Source organism: Protobothrops mucrosquamatus, unplaced genomic scaffold, assembly GCF_001527695.2.
Source record: "Protobothrops mucrosquamatus isolate PMUCROS unplaced genomic scaffold, P.Mucros_1.0 scaffold1501, whole genome shotgun sequence".
In the NCBI taxonomy this organism is placed as follows: domain Eukaryota; kingdom Metazoa; phylum Chordata; class Lepidosauria; order Squamata; family Viperidae; genus Protobothrops; species Protobothrops mucrosquamatus.
Genome location: NW_015387675.1, coordinates 88,702 through 105,826, shown reverse-complemented (window position 1 = coordinate 105,826; position 17,125 = coordinate 88,702). Strand labels below are relative to the sequence as shown.

The 17,125-nt window shown below is 41.5% G+C and overlaps 1 protein-coding gene and 1 non-coding gene across 2 annotated transcripts in view; one reads left to right on the top strand and one right to left on the bottom strand.

Annotated features, from left to right (window-relative positions):
- The window catches only part of LOC107293110 (mannosyl-oligosaccharide 1,2-alpha-mannosidase IC-like), a gene marked incomplete at its 3' end in the record, with an annotated part of 155,791 nt that overhangs the window by 53,894 nt on the left and 84,772 nt on the right, over window positions 1-17,125 (top strand). The gene's annotated exons all lie outside the window — the stretch shown is intronic.
- LOC114922987 lies at window positions 13,215-13,325 on the bottom strand. Its single transcript, XR_003810549.1, has one exon. It is a non-coding gene; the product is annotated as a U6atac minor spliceosomal RNA (small nuclear RNA).

Here is a 17,125-nt window from a genome sequence, read left to right as displayed (position 1 = left end):
GTTAAAAATGGCATTTTTAGCCACTAAGAAATATGTTTCCTATCAATGTTTTTTCTCTTTCTTCTTTTTATGGTTAAATTGTAGTATACAAGAGAAGTAATTATGATATTTCTATAGCTTATGTTATCTAGATCTAGATGCACAGCATAAATATACACAAATGTCTTAGAAGAAGTAATTATATACAGATAATTGTTGACATACAACTATAATTGAGCTCAGAATTACGATTGTAAGTTACGGCGGTCATTAAGTAAGTCATGACCACGTCCAATTTAATATCTTTTTTTTTTTTTTTGCTCCAGTCATTAAACAAGTCCATTTTCCCCCATGGGTGATTTTTGCCAGAAATCACAATTGCGTGACTACAATCACATGACCACGGAGGAGGGCATCTGGAAATAAGAAAAGTCTTCAGCGATAGAAAGATAAATTATTTATTGAATCGATGATCTGATGTTATGTGCTACTGCAGAATGAATGATTTGTTTGCAGACGTAGATTCTGTACAGACAGTTATGATGAAAGATGGTAAAACCCTTTGTTGGAACTATTCTATAAACCTTTGTACACGTACACCTATGTACGAGAAGTCCATAAAGACATTGCATTGCTTTTCTTTTACTCTTCTATTTTCTTCTTCGTTCTGCTTTGCTAAATAAAGGCAAAACCTTTTCTTTTTTCTTTTAAAAAAGGAATATAACCTATTCTAATCCATGTTACTACATTTTATGATCTAAACTGTTCACCCCCCTCAAGCATAACTAGCGTCCTTACGTCCAGCTGCTTCCATTCATAGGTTATAAAAACCACTTAAATTCTGCTATCCATTTTCCTAGGCGATTAGCAGTTTGCTGCCAAATCCCAGCTAAAAACATATGTGGTAGCAGGTTGGTTGCGGGTTTTTTTGGCTGGCTTCTTGTACTTTTGGTTCCTTGTTTGTGTATCTCTGGCTCATGTGCCACGTTCCCCACTGTGAGATCTGCAATACTCAGTTAAGGACTCCTTAGTTAGTGGAAGAAGTGTGGCTAATTTTAGGATTTGGTCAGGTGCTTTTATGTTCAACGTTTTGTTCCATTTCCCTAATACAGGGAGTCTGTGACTTACAACCATCTGTTTAGTGACTATTGGAAGCTACAACGGCACTTATAAGGACCGTTTTTCACACTTACGACCGTTGCAGCATCCCCACAGTCACATGATCAAAATTCAGACGCTTCCGACAAGGGAAGTCAATGGAGGAAGTTGGATTCTCTTAACAATTTCAGTGATTCACTTAACAACCATGGCAAAAAAGTTGTAAAATCAAACCTTGCTTAGCAACAGAAGTTCTGTTACCAATTGTGGTTATAAGTCAAGGACCACTTGTGGATACCATTTTAGAGAAGGATCTACACAAGGGTTGTTAGTTAATGGGAAGACTAGCTGCTGTGTGACTGAATTTAAATCTCTCCCGTTTTTCTATTATTTTATCGTGAAAGGTTAGGTGCGAATATATCTGCTTGGAAACAGTTAACAGCTGCCATGTGAATGAATTACTCAACATCCTGTTGGGATCTATTGGATTTATTATAATCTTTGATTATGAAAAGCATGATTACTTTAGAATGGATTGTTTATGTTGCTGTCCATCTTCCTATGCTGCTTAGTAACCTGTTTGGGTGTGTTGGATCTGTGTTCCTCTCTCTGCAGGCTTTCAAATTAAGAAAGAGTAAAAAGACAGAGGCTGTTTTGTGCCTGCTTGGCTAAGCAAATTTTTTTAGCCAAATTCCACTTAAAAGGGGGGAAAAACCAGCCTGATAACTAAACTGCAAAGCACAAAAGGTGCTTTCTCCAACATTTTCTAGCTACAGGTAGCCCTTGGCTTGCAACCATTAATTGACCCAGGGCTTTTCATCCTTTTCACAGATTGTACCACTTTTAGGACATGACAATATTCGAGTACTACCAGTGCTTAGCAAGGTGTCTAAAACTTGATGACTAAAAAAAGGGGGATTTGGGGTTTTACTGATTGGATTCATTTGTTGTTATAGAAATGGCTAGTTTATAATATTATGGAAAAGTAAAAAGTTGAGGTTCAATGTTAATGCTTCCTTCTACTGCAACAGAGGAAGTATGTTCTTTTTCCCTTCTCCCCCTCACTTCCCCCCCCTTTTCCCTCCCCACTGTGTCCTACTATTTGCTTTTGTATTTTTGCATTTTATTCTATGATTGACCAATCTTTCCAAGTTAAAACAGCACTGAAAAAATTGAACTATGGCCGGTCTTTACGCTTATGACCGTTGCAGCATCCCCAAGGTCATGTGATGAAAAGTCAGGTGCTGGGCAATGTATTTATGGCAGTTGCAGTTCCTAGAGGGCAGGATCACTGGATCACTATTTGCAATCTTCCCAGGTGGCTTCTGACAAGCAAAGTCAATCAGGAGAGCCAGATTCGCTTAATTACAATGTAATTCACTTAACATCTGCAGTGATTCGCTTAACAACATGGCAAAAAAGTCATAAAATGAGGCACAGCCCCCTTAATCACCTTGCTGGGAAATGCTGATCCGAATTGTGGTTGTAAGTTGAGGATTACCAGTATGTGCCTAGATGTGTAGTACCTCTTAGCTATATGTCCAAATTTTTCTCCATCATGTAAATCGGGGGTCTTCAAACTTGGCCCTTTTATAACTTGTGGACTTCAACTCCCAGAATTCCTCAGCCAGGCACGCTGGCTGAGACATTCTGGGAGTTGAAGTCTACAAGTCATAAAAGGGCCAAGTTTGAAGACCCCTGATATAAATGCTGCTGGTTACAAGCATATTAACAGACAGGGCTAAAACAGATACTTATTTATTAAAGAATATAGTTATAAGGTCCCCAAAAAGGGAGAAAAGGAAATACAAAAAATCCAGGATGAAAAACCTATTCATGGGAAAGAGGTATTGTTTGCTGAGATGGGCAGCTATAGGAATCAAATAAATAAATACATATCTGTATTGTGTTTTTCCCCATCCTGCAAATATTGTTGTTTAAAAGTATATTAACTGACCGGGCTAAATTAAGGCTGACAAACATTGATGTTCAGTTTTTGAAATTCCCCTTAAGGAGGATAACACTTCAGATGAGTTTCAGGTTAACTGGAAACTCTGCAGGGTATAATCCCAACACATCTAAAGAACAGCCAGTTAGGTACGGCTGTTTACAGAAACTGTGGAATTAACAGATGGTTGTTCCTCCCCCCCCCCCCCCCCCCGAGACTTCTGCGTTGCAGATTATGAATGAATTTCTACATGGTAGTCTTAACATATGGATGGGCGTGTCTTAGTTCACACCTTAAGCTAAATTGAAATATGCTTTGACCTTTTGGGCTTCATGTGTTTTGTTGATGCTGCTATTGAAGTTAGCAAAATATGGTATATGCAGTGGTGGGATTCAACTATGTGAACAACCAGTTCTCTGAGTGGATGCTGCTTCTGGAAGTCCATTCTGGGCCTGGGCAACAAAAAACTAGCTACTGGTTCTGCCGAAGTGGTGTAAACTGGCTGAATCCCACCACTGGGTATATGACTTCCTATGTGTTGATGCCTTTCAGTAAATGTTGATTCCTGATACTGTCTGGACAAGTCTCTGCAGTTTTCTTGGCAAGATTTATTATTAATATTATTATTATTGATCATCGCACAGTTAGCCAGATGTTCAGACTGGATTTGGCATTTTTGTCTACCTATCGAGTCCGTACCAAGGACCTGGGATAGGCAGATGTGGATGTTTGAATTGATGGTATTACGGATATCGTCGCAGGATGGAAGCAGTTCCTAGTAAGGCCGCCTTTTGCAATTGACTAATGGTGAATTTGTCAATCCCAATGGTGTTCAAGTGGTGCTCCAGTTGTTTTGGGATTGCACCCAAAGCGCCTATTATTATAATAGTACTATCCTTGCTTGCTTTTGCCACAGTCTTTCTATTTCTATTTGTAGGTCTTTGTATTTAGTTATCTTCTCCAGTTCTTTCTCGTCTATTCTGCTGTCTCCAGGCACTGCCACGTCCACTATCCAGACTTTTTTGTCTTTCTTATAGACAATTGTTAAGTCCGGGGTGTTATGTTGCAGGTGCTTGTCTGTTTGAATTCTGAAGTCCCAGAGCAGTTTAATTTTTTCATTTTCTATGACTTTCTCTATTTTATGATCCCACCAGTTCTTCCTTACAGGCAAATGATATTTCTTGCAGATCTTCCAATGCACCGTTGTTGCTACTTTGTCATGTTGCTGCTTGTAGTCAGTCTGTGTGATCTTCTTGCAGTAGTTTACCAGGTGGTCCACTGTTTCTTCAGCTTCTTTGCATAGGCGGTACTTACTGTCTGTTGCTATCTTCTCAATTTTGACTTTATATGCATTTGTCCTTAAGGCTTGGTCTTGTGCAGCCAGAATTAGTCCCTCAGTCTCTTTCTTCAATTTTCCTGCTCTTAGCCATAGATAATGATGATGATGATGATGATGATGTTGGGAGGGACCTTGGAGGTCATCTAGTCCAACCCCCTGCTCAGGCAGGAAACCCTATACCATTTCAGACAAATGGCTGTCCAATATCTTCTTAAAGACTTCCAGTGTTGGAGCATTCACCGCTTCTGGAGGCAGGTTGTTCCACTGGTTAATTGTTCTAACTGTCAGGAAGTTTCTCCTTAGTTCTAGGTTGATTCTCTCCTTGATTAGTTTCCATCCGTTGCTTCTTGTCCTGCCTTCAGGCGAATAGCTTGACTCCCTCTTCTTTGTGGTAGCCCCTGAGATACTGGAACACTGCTATCATGTCACCCCCTTGTCCTTCTCTTCATTAAACTGGACATACCCAATTCCAATTTTCAGAAGTGGTGTGCCATTGCCTGCTTCTTCCTAGGGCGGACAGAGGGTGACTGCCAGATTCATATCCAAAGGAGGATTACAATTCACCGTCTCCTGATTTCTAGCCTGACATCTTAGCCACCTCATTGAGAGCCAGTTTGGACTAATGGTTAAGGTACCAGGCTAGAAAGTAGGAGACTGTGAGTTCAAGTCCTGCCTTGTCCGTGAAAGCCATCTGGATGACTTTGGGTCAGTCCCTCTCTCTCACCTCACAAGGTTGTTGTTATGGGGAAAATAGGAAGAGGAAGGTATGTTAGATATGTTTGCTGCCTTGTGTTAGTTGTAAAAATAATAACGTTGGGATACAAATAATAAATTAATAGTGTAAATCAGGGGTCTTCAAACTTGGCCCTTTTATGACTTGTGGACTTCCACTCCCAGAATCCCTCAGCCAGGCATGGCTGGCTGAGGAATTCTGGGAGTTGAAGTCCACAAGTCATAAAAGGGCCAAGTTTGAAGACCCCTGGTGTAAATAATGCCAAACTGTCTGTCTTATGGCTGATTAAGGCTGATTAATTAGCTCTTGTTCAAGAACCACAGTCAAACCAAATGCACTGTGCATGAACTTCTCCTAACTTACAAAGCTAGTGTGTTAGAGAAAGGTTCACTTTTTTTGCAGTTTTGGTATTTCTTGTGTGGGCACACACAAACACATCCTGATTTTGCATGTGTGTGAAAAAATATAGTATTCAGCCCAGAGAGAAGCTTTGCTACTTGCAAGCTTTTTATCCTAGCCTATTGGAAGCGCATCTAATTTCAGAGCAATGTTGTTGAACCTTCGAATCTCCTGCATGTCTCGGCTTAGACCCGTACAGTATATTTTAGATGTAAGTCCACAGTAATTCCTTCTTTGATAAGGAATTTAACATTGATCTATCTCTTTATCACGTGCCCCCAGGGTCTCTCTTTTGTGTTTTCATGGCTTGCTTTCTTCACATCAAGAGCTAGCTAATTTAATTACTTTAAATTCTGGCTGAATTTTAGCCATTCATGTTGTCTTACTATAAGTTACTGTAACTTCCCGTGGGAGCTCCACAAGGCTCTTACTTTAGAGCATCAGATTTTAAAGCATGGAGGAGGAACAAGCACTTTTCTAGTACTACAGATTCGGGCAACCCCCAGGTTTACAAATAAGAACTGTAGCAAAATCTGTCTTTAAGTCAAATTTGTAAATAAGCCAGAACGAGTACCTATGCTTCTGATATAATGACAGTTAGTAAATGTTTTGTCTTAATATTTTCAGATAATCCTCGAGACTTACAGTCCAAATTGGGATCAAAATTTCTGTTACTCAACAAGGCAGTTGAGTGAGTCCCACCCAATTTTATTTTTCCATGGTTATTAAGCGAATCACGGAGTCATTAAGCCAATCCAGCTTTCCCCATTGACTTAGCTTGTTGGAAGCCAGCTGGGAATGTTGCAAATGTTGATTATACGACGCCGGGACGCTGCAACCATCGGAAATATATGCTGGTTGCCAAGTGCCTGAATTTTGGTCACATGACCATAGGGATTTTGTGTTGGTTGTAAGTGTGAGAATTGGTTGTAAGTCATTTTTTTTCATTGCCATTGTACCTTTGAATGACTTCTGAATGAATGGTTGTCAATTGAGGACTCCCTGTAGTATATATATTGTATCTTTAACTTGGAGTACACATCAAGAGAGGTTTGTATAGAACTTTTCTGTTCCTTATTGTAAATAGCCTTGTAGTAGCTGAGGCCCTCCATAACTGTTGAGTAAACTTTGTTGAACCTGTCTATATTAGGATCTTGCTCCTGTAACTTTGCTATCCCTGCTTCAATGAGGTGAAAGGCTTCAGCTAACTTTTTCATCAAATACTTTTTTTGTTTTGGAGTTTTTAGGACCTAGTCTTCTTTAAATGCCATCCTCCGCTGTTCCGATTGCTTTATTACTTCCAATTTATTTTCAGTCGTGATCGTTTTCCTTTCCTTTGATATATCACCAGCGCTTAAATTGTATTTGTGCTTCAGGTTACAAGGGTAAATAAGAGAAAAATTTAAGCCAAAGTTACACACTCAACACAGCATTAATGGGCACTAGATTTAAAATGGCGGACGGCATTCTCCTTCCTTTGAGCTGACGTTCCACTGAAGCCACACAATGTTTCATGGCCATCACAAAGTGGTGTGTACATTTGTTATTACAAACCATTGTGTGTAATTCAAAATTGTAATAGAATAGGCTTCATGGCAGTACATTCACAGCTACAGGTTGTCCGTAAGTTGGAACATTCTGTACTCAGAGACTTCCTGTAGTGGTATATGCTACTTTTTTTAAATAGCATATAATCATAATAGTGCATATTAGAAAAGAATCATTAGGATTGGAAAGGGCCAGGCGTGTGCTCCCTTCCCTCCCTTCATGAAGTGCAGGAACCGAATTAAAACATTCCTGATCAATGGCTGCCCAGACGCCTTAAGTCTTTGGTCCCACTATCCACTAAGAATTTTTTTTCAGTCAGAATTTACCTTTCTATAACTTTAATCCATGATTCCATATCTTGCCCTTCAATGTAACAAACAAGACATCTTGATGTTCCTCTGGGTTTAGATTCTTCTAAACCAGGAGTGTCTAACTGTGGCAACTTTAAGACCTGTGTAATAATAATAATAATAATAATAATAATAATAATAATAATAATAATAATAATAATAATAATAATAATAATAATAATAATAATAATAGTAGTAAAGTTGGAAGGGACCTTGAAGGTCATCTAGTCCAACCCCCTGCTCAGGCAGGAAACCCTATACCATTTCGGACAAATGGCTGTCCAGTCTCTTCTTAAAAACTTCCANCCTTTCCTTTCCTTTCCTTTCCTTTCCTTTCCTTTCCCTTCCCTTCCTAGAGATTTACCTGTGTTTTCTGTTTCCAAGAGGCAGGCTTTGCATTTGTTTCTGCTAAATTTCAATCTGTTATTTCCAGCCTATTTTTTAATATGTTGAGATTGTTTTGAATTTTTTTTAGATCTGCTATTTTTTTAGATTAGCTATCTTATCCAATTCTGGGTTGCTTGCAAGTGTGATAAATATTCATTTTGTCTCCTTATTCAGTTCATTAATAAAAATGTTGAAAAGCCCAAGATCTACAGTTGAACCTTTTGACATCCCACTAAATATCTCCCTCCAGTTTAATGAAGAGCCACACATGAACATTCTTTGGATATGATTTTAAGCCAGCTATGTATCCACTTAATTATCATGCCATTCAGCACATGCTTAACTAGCTGGCTAGCAACAGAGTACTTTGTCAACTGCTTTGTTGAAATCAAGATATATTATAACAATAATTGGTTGTAGATTTATTCAGGAGGTTACTAAAGGAGATTGGGTTGGTCTGGAAATATCTATTCTTAACAAATCCATGTTAAATTTTAGTTGCTTTCAAGGTGCTTAAAGAGTATTTGTTTTATGTTCTCTACCACACTTTTTGCAGGAATTAATGTCATGTTGACTGGCCTGTTATTTCACAATTCCTTCCCCCCCCTTTTTTTTTTTTGCTTTTGTGAAAATAAGAAGCACATTTTTCATTCTCTAGTCTAGTCGTTCATCCTTCATCATTTCATCCAAGATTATTAAGAAATAATACATATGGGTTCAGCCAGAGGATCATCTAAAACAGAGGTCCCCAACCTTTTGGGCACCAGGGACCAGTTCTGTGGAGAGAGGTTTTTCCACGGACTGGAGGGTGCATGATTTTGTGTGCTGCCTGCATCCCACGGATGGGGCTTTGCTTGTTTGTGCGCCCCGGTTGCTGGCATGCCGTGACCCAGTACTGGTCCACAGATGGGGGTTGTAGACCCCTGATCTAAGAGATTCAGACTGATTCAACAGGTACTTCCTGACCATGTTTCTATCAGTCACCAGGTTCAATCCCGTCCCTTTATCTTGTGCTTCATAATTGCCCTTTTGGAGAAGAACAAGCCAAAGGAGGCATTGAACGGTTCTGCCTTTTCTTTATCGGCTCTTGGCATTTTGCCATCTTTATTAAGCAGTCAGCATCCTGATTCTCTTTATTTTGAAAACACCTGAAGGAGTCTTTTTTCATTCTAAGATCTTTCATCACTCTGAGTTCTAGCCTTTCTGATGCTATCTTGGCAATTCCAACTACCGGGTACTTACATGCATCCTTCCTTGATGATCTGCCTCACCTTTCACTTCCTAGAGATGTCTATTTTTTTTTCCTTTTCAGATCTTTAGCAAGCTTTTTCTGCAGCCGTATTCACTTCGTCTACTGTTAAACCCTCGCTGGAATTGCAGGCAGTAAAATTACAGGCAGTGAAAAGGAGTCCCCGTGGATTTTACTCCGCTAGTCATTGTCCCAACTGTAGGGGGCGCTGCTCATCTCCATTTCAAGGCCATTGAGCCAGTGCTCTCCAAAGACATTTCCGCGGTCAGGTGGCCAGCATGATGTCATGGAGCGCTGTTACCCTCCCACTGAAGTGGTACCTATTTATCTACTTGCAGTTGTATGCTTTTGAATTACAGGCAGTCCTCGAATTGATGATGATGATGATGATGATGATGATGATGATGATGATGATGATGATGATGATGATGATGATGAAGTTGGAAGGGACCTTGGAGGTCATCAAGTCCAACCCCCTGCTCAGGCAGGTAACCCTATACCATTTCGGACAAATGGCTGTCCAGTCTCTTCTTAAAAACTTCCAGTGTGGGAGCATTCACCGCTTCTGGAGGCAGGTTGTTCCACTGGTTAATTGTTCTAACTGTCAGGAAGTTTCTCCTTAGTTCTAGGTTGCTTCTCTCTTTGGTTAGTTTCCACCCGTTGCTTCTTCTCCTGCCTTCGGGTGCTTTGGAGAAGAGCTTGACTGCCTCTTCTTTGGAGCAGCCCCTGAGATATTGGAAGATTGCTATCATGTCCCCCCTCGTCCTTCTCTTCATTAAACTAGACATACCCAATTCCAGCAACCGTTCCTCATATGTTTTAGCCTCCAGTCCAAAATGTCCAATGTTATGATGGTGCTGAAAAAAGTGATTTACAACCAGTCCCTGCACTTACAACCCTTGTAGATCCTCTCAGTCATATGATCGCGATTTGGGTATTTGGCAACCAGCATGTATTTGATGGTTACCGCATTCCTGGGTCCTGTGATCCCCATTTGTAACCTTCCCAGGCTTCTAACAAGCAAAGACAATGGGGGAAGCTGGGTTGGCTTAAGAACTGCAGGATTTGCTTAACAGCCATGGCTAAAAAGGTAATAAAATCTGATATAACTCGTTTAACAATCACATTGCTTCACAACGGAAGCTCCAGTCCCAATTGTGGTGATTAGTCAAGGGCTACCTGGATGCTTCTTTATAGGAATGCCCATCCATCTTACGCTCCTTTTGCTGTTAGCGTCTTCTGACCTGGAATCCTGCTTATTCTTGCTCTCTGATCATTAATGCATGATTAATGGCTAGATTAATGACTTGCCTTATTTCAGGTTTGTTGTAGCTTCCATAGAAGTGCATCCATCATTTTTTTTAAAAAATCAAGCTTGTAACTCTAATGGTTGCCAGGAAATCCATGTAACAGGGTTCTCATTACTAGGGATCCTGCTGATTCAGCTCCCTTGCAACTATTTAATATTGCACAGCATAGCTCCTTCCTTCCTTCCTTCTCTTCCCTTTCCTTTCCTTTCCTTTCCTTTCCTTTTTTCCTTCCTTCCTTTCCTTTCCTTTTTTCCTTCCTTCCTTTTCTTTTTTCCTTCCTTCCTTCCTTCCTTCCTGCCTTCCTTCCCTTTCCTTTCCTTTTTTCTTTCCTTCCTTCCTTCCCTTTCCTTTTTTCCTTCCTTCCTTCCTTCCTTCCTTCCTTTCCTTTCCTTTTTCCTTCCTTCCTTTCCTTTCCTTTTTTCCTTCCTTCCTTCCTCCCTCCCTCCCTCCCTTCCTTCCTTCCCAGAGCATTCTTATCCACCTCTTCCCAAATCCACTTTCTTGGGCTGATGCAAAGGAGGTGAACAATTGTAGGCTGGCTGAGGAATTTGTTCTCTAGCCTCCACAGCAGTGGCAACTTGAAGAAGTACGGACTTCAACATGACTGGCTATGAAATTCTGGGAATTGAAGTCCACACATCTTCAAGTTCCCACGGTTGAGAAAAGTGCTCTAGAGCAGTGTCTCTCAACCATAGCAATTTGAAAATGTCAGGCTGGAGGATTCTGGGAGTTGCTAAGATTGGGGAACACTGCTCTGTCTAGAGGGAGATTGGGACGGAGAGAGCTGAGAAATATATATATTACCCTCCTGGTTTCTCCTTCTTGTTACGTAAAACAGGGTGTAAAGGCATTGATGCCTTAAGACAGGTAGTCCTCAACTTACAACAGTTCATTTAGTGACCATTCAGAGTTACAAGGGCACTGAAAAAGGGACACGTTTCACACTTACGACCGTTGCAGCATCCCCATGGTTACATGTTCAACAATCAGAGGCTTGGCAACTGACTCATATTTATGACGTTTGCAGTGTCCCGGGGTCATGTGATCCCCTTTTGTGAACCTTCTGACAAGCACAGTCAATGGGGAATCCAGGTTTGTTTAACAACCGTATTACTGATTTAACAACTGCCGCGATTCACTTAACAACTGTGTCAAGAACGGTCGTAAAATGGGGTGAAGCTCACTTAACAAATGTCTCACTTAGCAATAGAAATATTGGGCTCAATTGTGGTCATAAGTCGAAGACAACCTTTACTATAAACTTAGGGACCAATTAGTTCTAAACAGAGCTAATAGCTCAGTTCCTGGACTCTTGTAGCCCCACCCCATTCATCTCCATAAATCTCGCTAAAGAGTACCCTGTGGAAACCACGGGTGGGAAAAATTGCTCTGTTTTAGGCATCTGTCAAAGAGCCGGTAGCACTGTCAGGAAAGGCTGGCCCAGAATAAACATTTATAGGGTTTTAAAATAAATGTCTTAAATTCTTGATTATAGCTTTCTTGGATTATTTCAGTTATTTGGGAAGAAATCTTTTTTTTCATTTGGGGTATTAGCATTCTGCACACGTAATCTGTCTCTGATCTGGCTCACATAACACATAAGCTACACCTTCTTTAAGAATTGTTTACTGGATAAGCCCACAAGGGCTGGGTTTTTTTTTTAGATGAAATGGGGATCGTCTGTTGAGGTTCTGCTAGGACATCAGGAGTTGCCTTCCCAGCTTTGTAGAACCACCACATACAAAACTGGGAAAGGCTTCCTTCGCCCATTTTTATAACCAAGGGTTAGGATTTAGGGCAGAGGTAGTCAACCTTGGCTCTTTTATGACTCGTGGACTTCAATTCCCAGAATTCCTGACCCAGCTAAGCTGGCTCAGGAATTCTGGGAGTTGAAGTCCACGAGTCATAAAAGAGCCAAGGTTGACTACCCCTGATTTAGGGTATAAACCAGGGATAGGCAACCTTGGTTCTTTTATGACTCATGGACTTCAACTCCCAGAATTCCTGAGCCAGCATGGTTCAGTATGGAAACCTCTTCATTTCTCCTCAGCATGGCTGGCTCAGGAATTCTGGGAGTTGAAGTCCACAAGTCACAAAAGAGCCAAGGTTGCCTACCCCTGGTATAAACCAAGGAATTATTCCATTGCAGGCGTAGAGGTAGTTCTTGACTCACGACCGTAAGGGAACCTGTCCATTACAACTGTAAGTTGCGAAGGTCATAAAGCAGATCATCACATGACCCATCCAATTTTACAACTTTTTTTGGGGTGGTGGCTGTTAAATGAATGACCATAGCTGTTAAGTGAATCCATGGTCATTAACTGGGCTCTTTGTTTGCCATGGGGTGTTTTTGTCAAAACAAAAAACAAAAAAAAAACAACACCCAGAAATAAACACTGCTTTTCGGCAAACACATTGTAAATGGTGGTCACATGACTGCAAATAGCCACTGATGAGCGCCCAAAATGTGATCACGTGACTGTGGGGGGGGGCAGCTGTTGGAATCTCAGAACTAACTCTATGGGGGGGGAAATGACTTTTTGAACAGTTGCTAAGCAATTGATCATAATCAAAGACTACCTGTACAACCATTTCAGGTGCAGGGAGAATGGATCAGTCTGGTGTCTTCTTTCCAAGCTGCATGGGGTTTTGTTTTGTTTTTTAGCAAATGCTACTTCTTGATATATGCAAAGGACCACAAGCACGCTACCAAATAAATAAAACTTGCAGTCAGATTCTAGACTTTTAGGCTGAATTTTTGCCAGGTGATCGATCACCAGTCCCATTTTAAGTTGGCTGTTCATTTACTCGGCTGCATAAAAAGAAGAATCCGTTTATCTGGTCTCAAAACAGAATTTTACCAAGATATTAAAGAAAAAGAAATGTAAGATTTTCTTGCTTTGGAGTGATAGCCATAGGTGTCGTGCTGATTGCCTTTCCCATTCTTATCTAGGGGAGTGCTGATCTTCTGTTTTCATGCTTCATGCCATTTAATAACATTTGTTACAAGTCATCCCCGACTTATGATCACAAATGGAACTGGAATTTCCATCATAAATCATGGCGATCTTAAGTCAAGTCAGACCCGATTTTACAACAATTTTTATGGTAGTCATTAAGCAAGTCATCATGGCCGTTAAGTGAATCCAGTTCTCCCATGCATGTTTTTTGCTAGAAATTAAAATTGTGTTCATGAGAACACAGAATGGTACAGTAAGTCATAAATGCGAACAAGTTGCCCAGCACCCAAATTGTGATCATGTGATCCGTGAAGTGCTCCATTGGTTGTAAGTGTGAGTACAGGTCCTAAGTCATTTTTTTCCTAGACCAGTGGTGGCGAACCTATGGCACGAGTGGCAGAGGCGGCACTCAGAGCCTTCTCTGTGCCATCGCCCCAGCCCTGCCTCCCCCCGCAGCCCAGTCCTCACCAGCAGCACCCCCCCGGAGGAGAGTCACCCCCGGGTGCGGCCCACATGGAGCAGCGCAGTAAAGCATATGGCAGCTGGACAGCACATGATGCTCTGAGGCATGGGTGGAGGGTGTAGCCACCATGGCGCTGAAGGGCTGCCTGGACGATCTGCGGCAGGCCGTGGATGGCCCTGAGGGTGGGCAGGGTGGGCGGGTGGAGCGGGGGCGGGGTGGGGGCGGGGCAGTTTGGGGGCACTCGGTCTCTAAAAGGTTCGCCATCACTGTCCTAGACCATCGTAACCTTCAACCATTGTTAAATGGTTGCATCTGTTGTAATTTGAGGACTACCTGAAGTTGGAAAAAGTCCTGCCTGACTCCTAAGTTTTTGCTGCCATAGTTTAAGGCAGCTCTCCTTCTACAACAGTGGTTCTCAACCTGTGGGTCAGGACCCCATTTGGGGTCGATCGACCATTTCATGGGGGTCGCCAAGCAAGGCTGTCCGCCATTTTTTTTTGTCCACCATTTTTTTTGTCCGCCATTTTTCCCCCTTTTCCAGCGGGTGCCTTACCTCCCTTGGGCTGGGCCAGCTGGTGGCCGGCCTGCTCCGTCTCTGCCGCTTGCCAGCTACGCCTCGGCCGGCGCAGGGGGCGGAACCACGCATGCGCGGCGCTCCCGGGCAGGGAAAGTCCTCGACTTATGACCGATTGGGTAGTCCTCGACTTACGACCGGTTTAGTCCTCGACATACGACCGGTTTAGTCCTCGACTTACGACCGGTTGGGATCGCGGCATTAAAAAGGTTGAGAACCACTGTTCTACAAAGTCCTAATATGGAGGTAATTTACAACAACAACAACAACAACAACAACAACAACAACAACAACAACAACAATAATAATAATAATAATAATAATAATAATAATAATAATAATAATAAAGTTGGAAGGGACCTTGGAAGGCATCAAGTCCAACCGCCTGCTCAGGCAGGAACCCTACACCATTTCAGACAAATGGCTGTCCAGTCGCTTCTTAAAAACTTCCAGTGTTGGAGCATTCACCGCTTCTGGAGGGAGGTTGTTCCACTGATTAATTGTTCTGTCAGGAATTTCTCCTTAGTTCTAGGTTGCTTCTCTCTTTGATTAGTTTCCATCCATTGCTTCTTGTCCTGCCCTCAGGCACTTTGGAGAATAGCCTGACTCCCTCTTCTTTGGGGCAGTCCCTGAGATACTGGAACACTGCTATCATGTCCCCCCTCGTCCTTCTCTTCATTAAACTAGACATTCCCAATTCCAGCAGGCGTTCCTTATATGTTTTAGCCTCCAGTCCCCTGATCATCTTTGTTGCTCTTCTCTGCACTCTTTCTAGAGTTTCAGCATCTTTTTTACATCATGGTGACCAAAACTGGATGCAGTATTCCAAGTGTGGCCAATGTTAATCTGTTTAAGGTTTTAGCATATAACATATTCAAGAGTGAACATACAAGAAATAAAATGTTACAAAACCAAACCATTTTTTCCCTATGAACCCAGTTTTCAAAGACATCTTGACAAGGTGACTCGAAGTAGGCACCAAGACCAGATTTATCTGAAATAAAAAGATTTATAGGCAGTTTTTTTGTCTCCAAAAAGGGGTCACAAAGTAGTTTACTACCATTAATAGAAAAGAAATAACAATCTTCAAAGCAGTTACTTAGAAACCAGCATAAAAAGACTTGGGGAGAAAAACAGGACCGTGAAAAGCCTCGTACAATAAATCTCTTGGCTCGCTCACCAAAATTTCCTGAGAGCGCCCAGCCAAACTTCCAGAGCTGATCGAATCCCCGAAAAAGAATCTTGCTGGTGTAAAATATTTAATCATCTGGCTCTCAGTGGTAGCTCAAAAGAAAATACGTTTTTGTGTTTGTCTGATATTGAATCTGGTGTAGAAGAAAGCACAGATCCGTGTGCAAAAAGGCTGCAGTCAAAAAAGTGAGCAGGATCAGAATGAAAACTAAATTTCATTTACTTTGTATTATCTGTACACTTATTATTTGCCCTGCAACTGTGTAATTTTTCCTCTTCTCACAATGTTGGAAACTCTCTAGGGGCCATCTGAAACCTGGGCAGATGACCCAGGTTGTCTTTTTGTGACATCAGTTTGAAGGATTCTGGCTTCATCAGTTAATTAGGGAGCAGCTTTAAAATGTCCATTATTTGGCTACAGGTAATCCTCGGGTTAAGACCATAATGAAGACTGCCCATCATGGTCATGACTTGTGACGACCATAAATCAGGTCANAATTTGAATGGAATTAATGAATGGAATGGAACGGAACGGAATAGAATAGAACAACATAATAGAATAGAATAGAAAATATGGAATGGAATAGAATGGAGTGGAGTGGAGTGGAGAGGAGAGGAGAGGAGAGTAAAGTAGAGTAGAGTAAAGTAGAGTAGAGTAGAGTAGAGTAGAGTAGAGTAGAGTAGAGTAGAGTAGAATAGAATAGAATAGAATAGAATAGAATAGAATAGAATAGAATTCTTTATTGGCCAAGTGTGATTGGAGACACAAGGAATTTATCTCAGTGTATATGCAAACAACAAAGTGATAGGTCATACCTCATAGATCCTAGATACAGTCAGTAAACATAAGTTACAACAACAAGGGATAAATCACTGATACCAGTAGGAGAAGGTGTTAGGGAAGATGGGAAAAATGAGAAGGTGAGAAAGACCATGTCAATATCTGCATGCGTAAAATATGTTTAGGCCTAAGACGATGCTGTGGGAACCAATGTGCACCTATGGTTCTCTGTGGGCGCCGCGGTTGGGTCAAAAATGAAGTGAAAGTTTAGGATGGAGGCAGTCTACAGCTTCTGACCACAGTTGGGACTGGAGCTTCCATCACTAAGCAGTGCAGTAGTTAAATGAGTCATCATGTGACTGTGCCCAATTTTATGACCGTTTTGCCATAGTCAGTAAGTGAATTTGGCTTCCTTCATTGGCTTTGCCTGCTGGAAGCAGGCTGGGGAAGTCCCAAATGGTGATCAAGTGACCCAGCTGTCATAAATGTGGGCCAGTTACCCCTCTGCTGCAACCGTGATTTTGATTTTTGTGATTTTATTAGATTTATACCCCGCCCTTCTCCTGGCGGACCCAGGGCGGCTTACAGCAAGCTAAAAACAGATAAAGACCCTACAGACACCATTTTAAAATATAATTAAAAGAAATATTAATTTTGCCGTTTCATTTAAAATTTTGTTAACACCCAATATAAAATCAAATTAAAATCCAATCTAAAATACCCCTCAGGCCAGCCCCGCTAGCTGGAATAGCCATGTCTTGAGGGCGCGGCGGAAGGAGGGGAGATCCGGAATGACCCGGATCTCTGGGGGTAGTT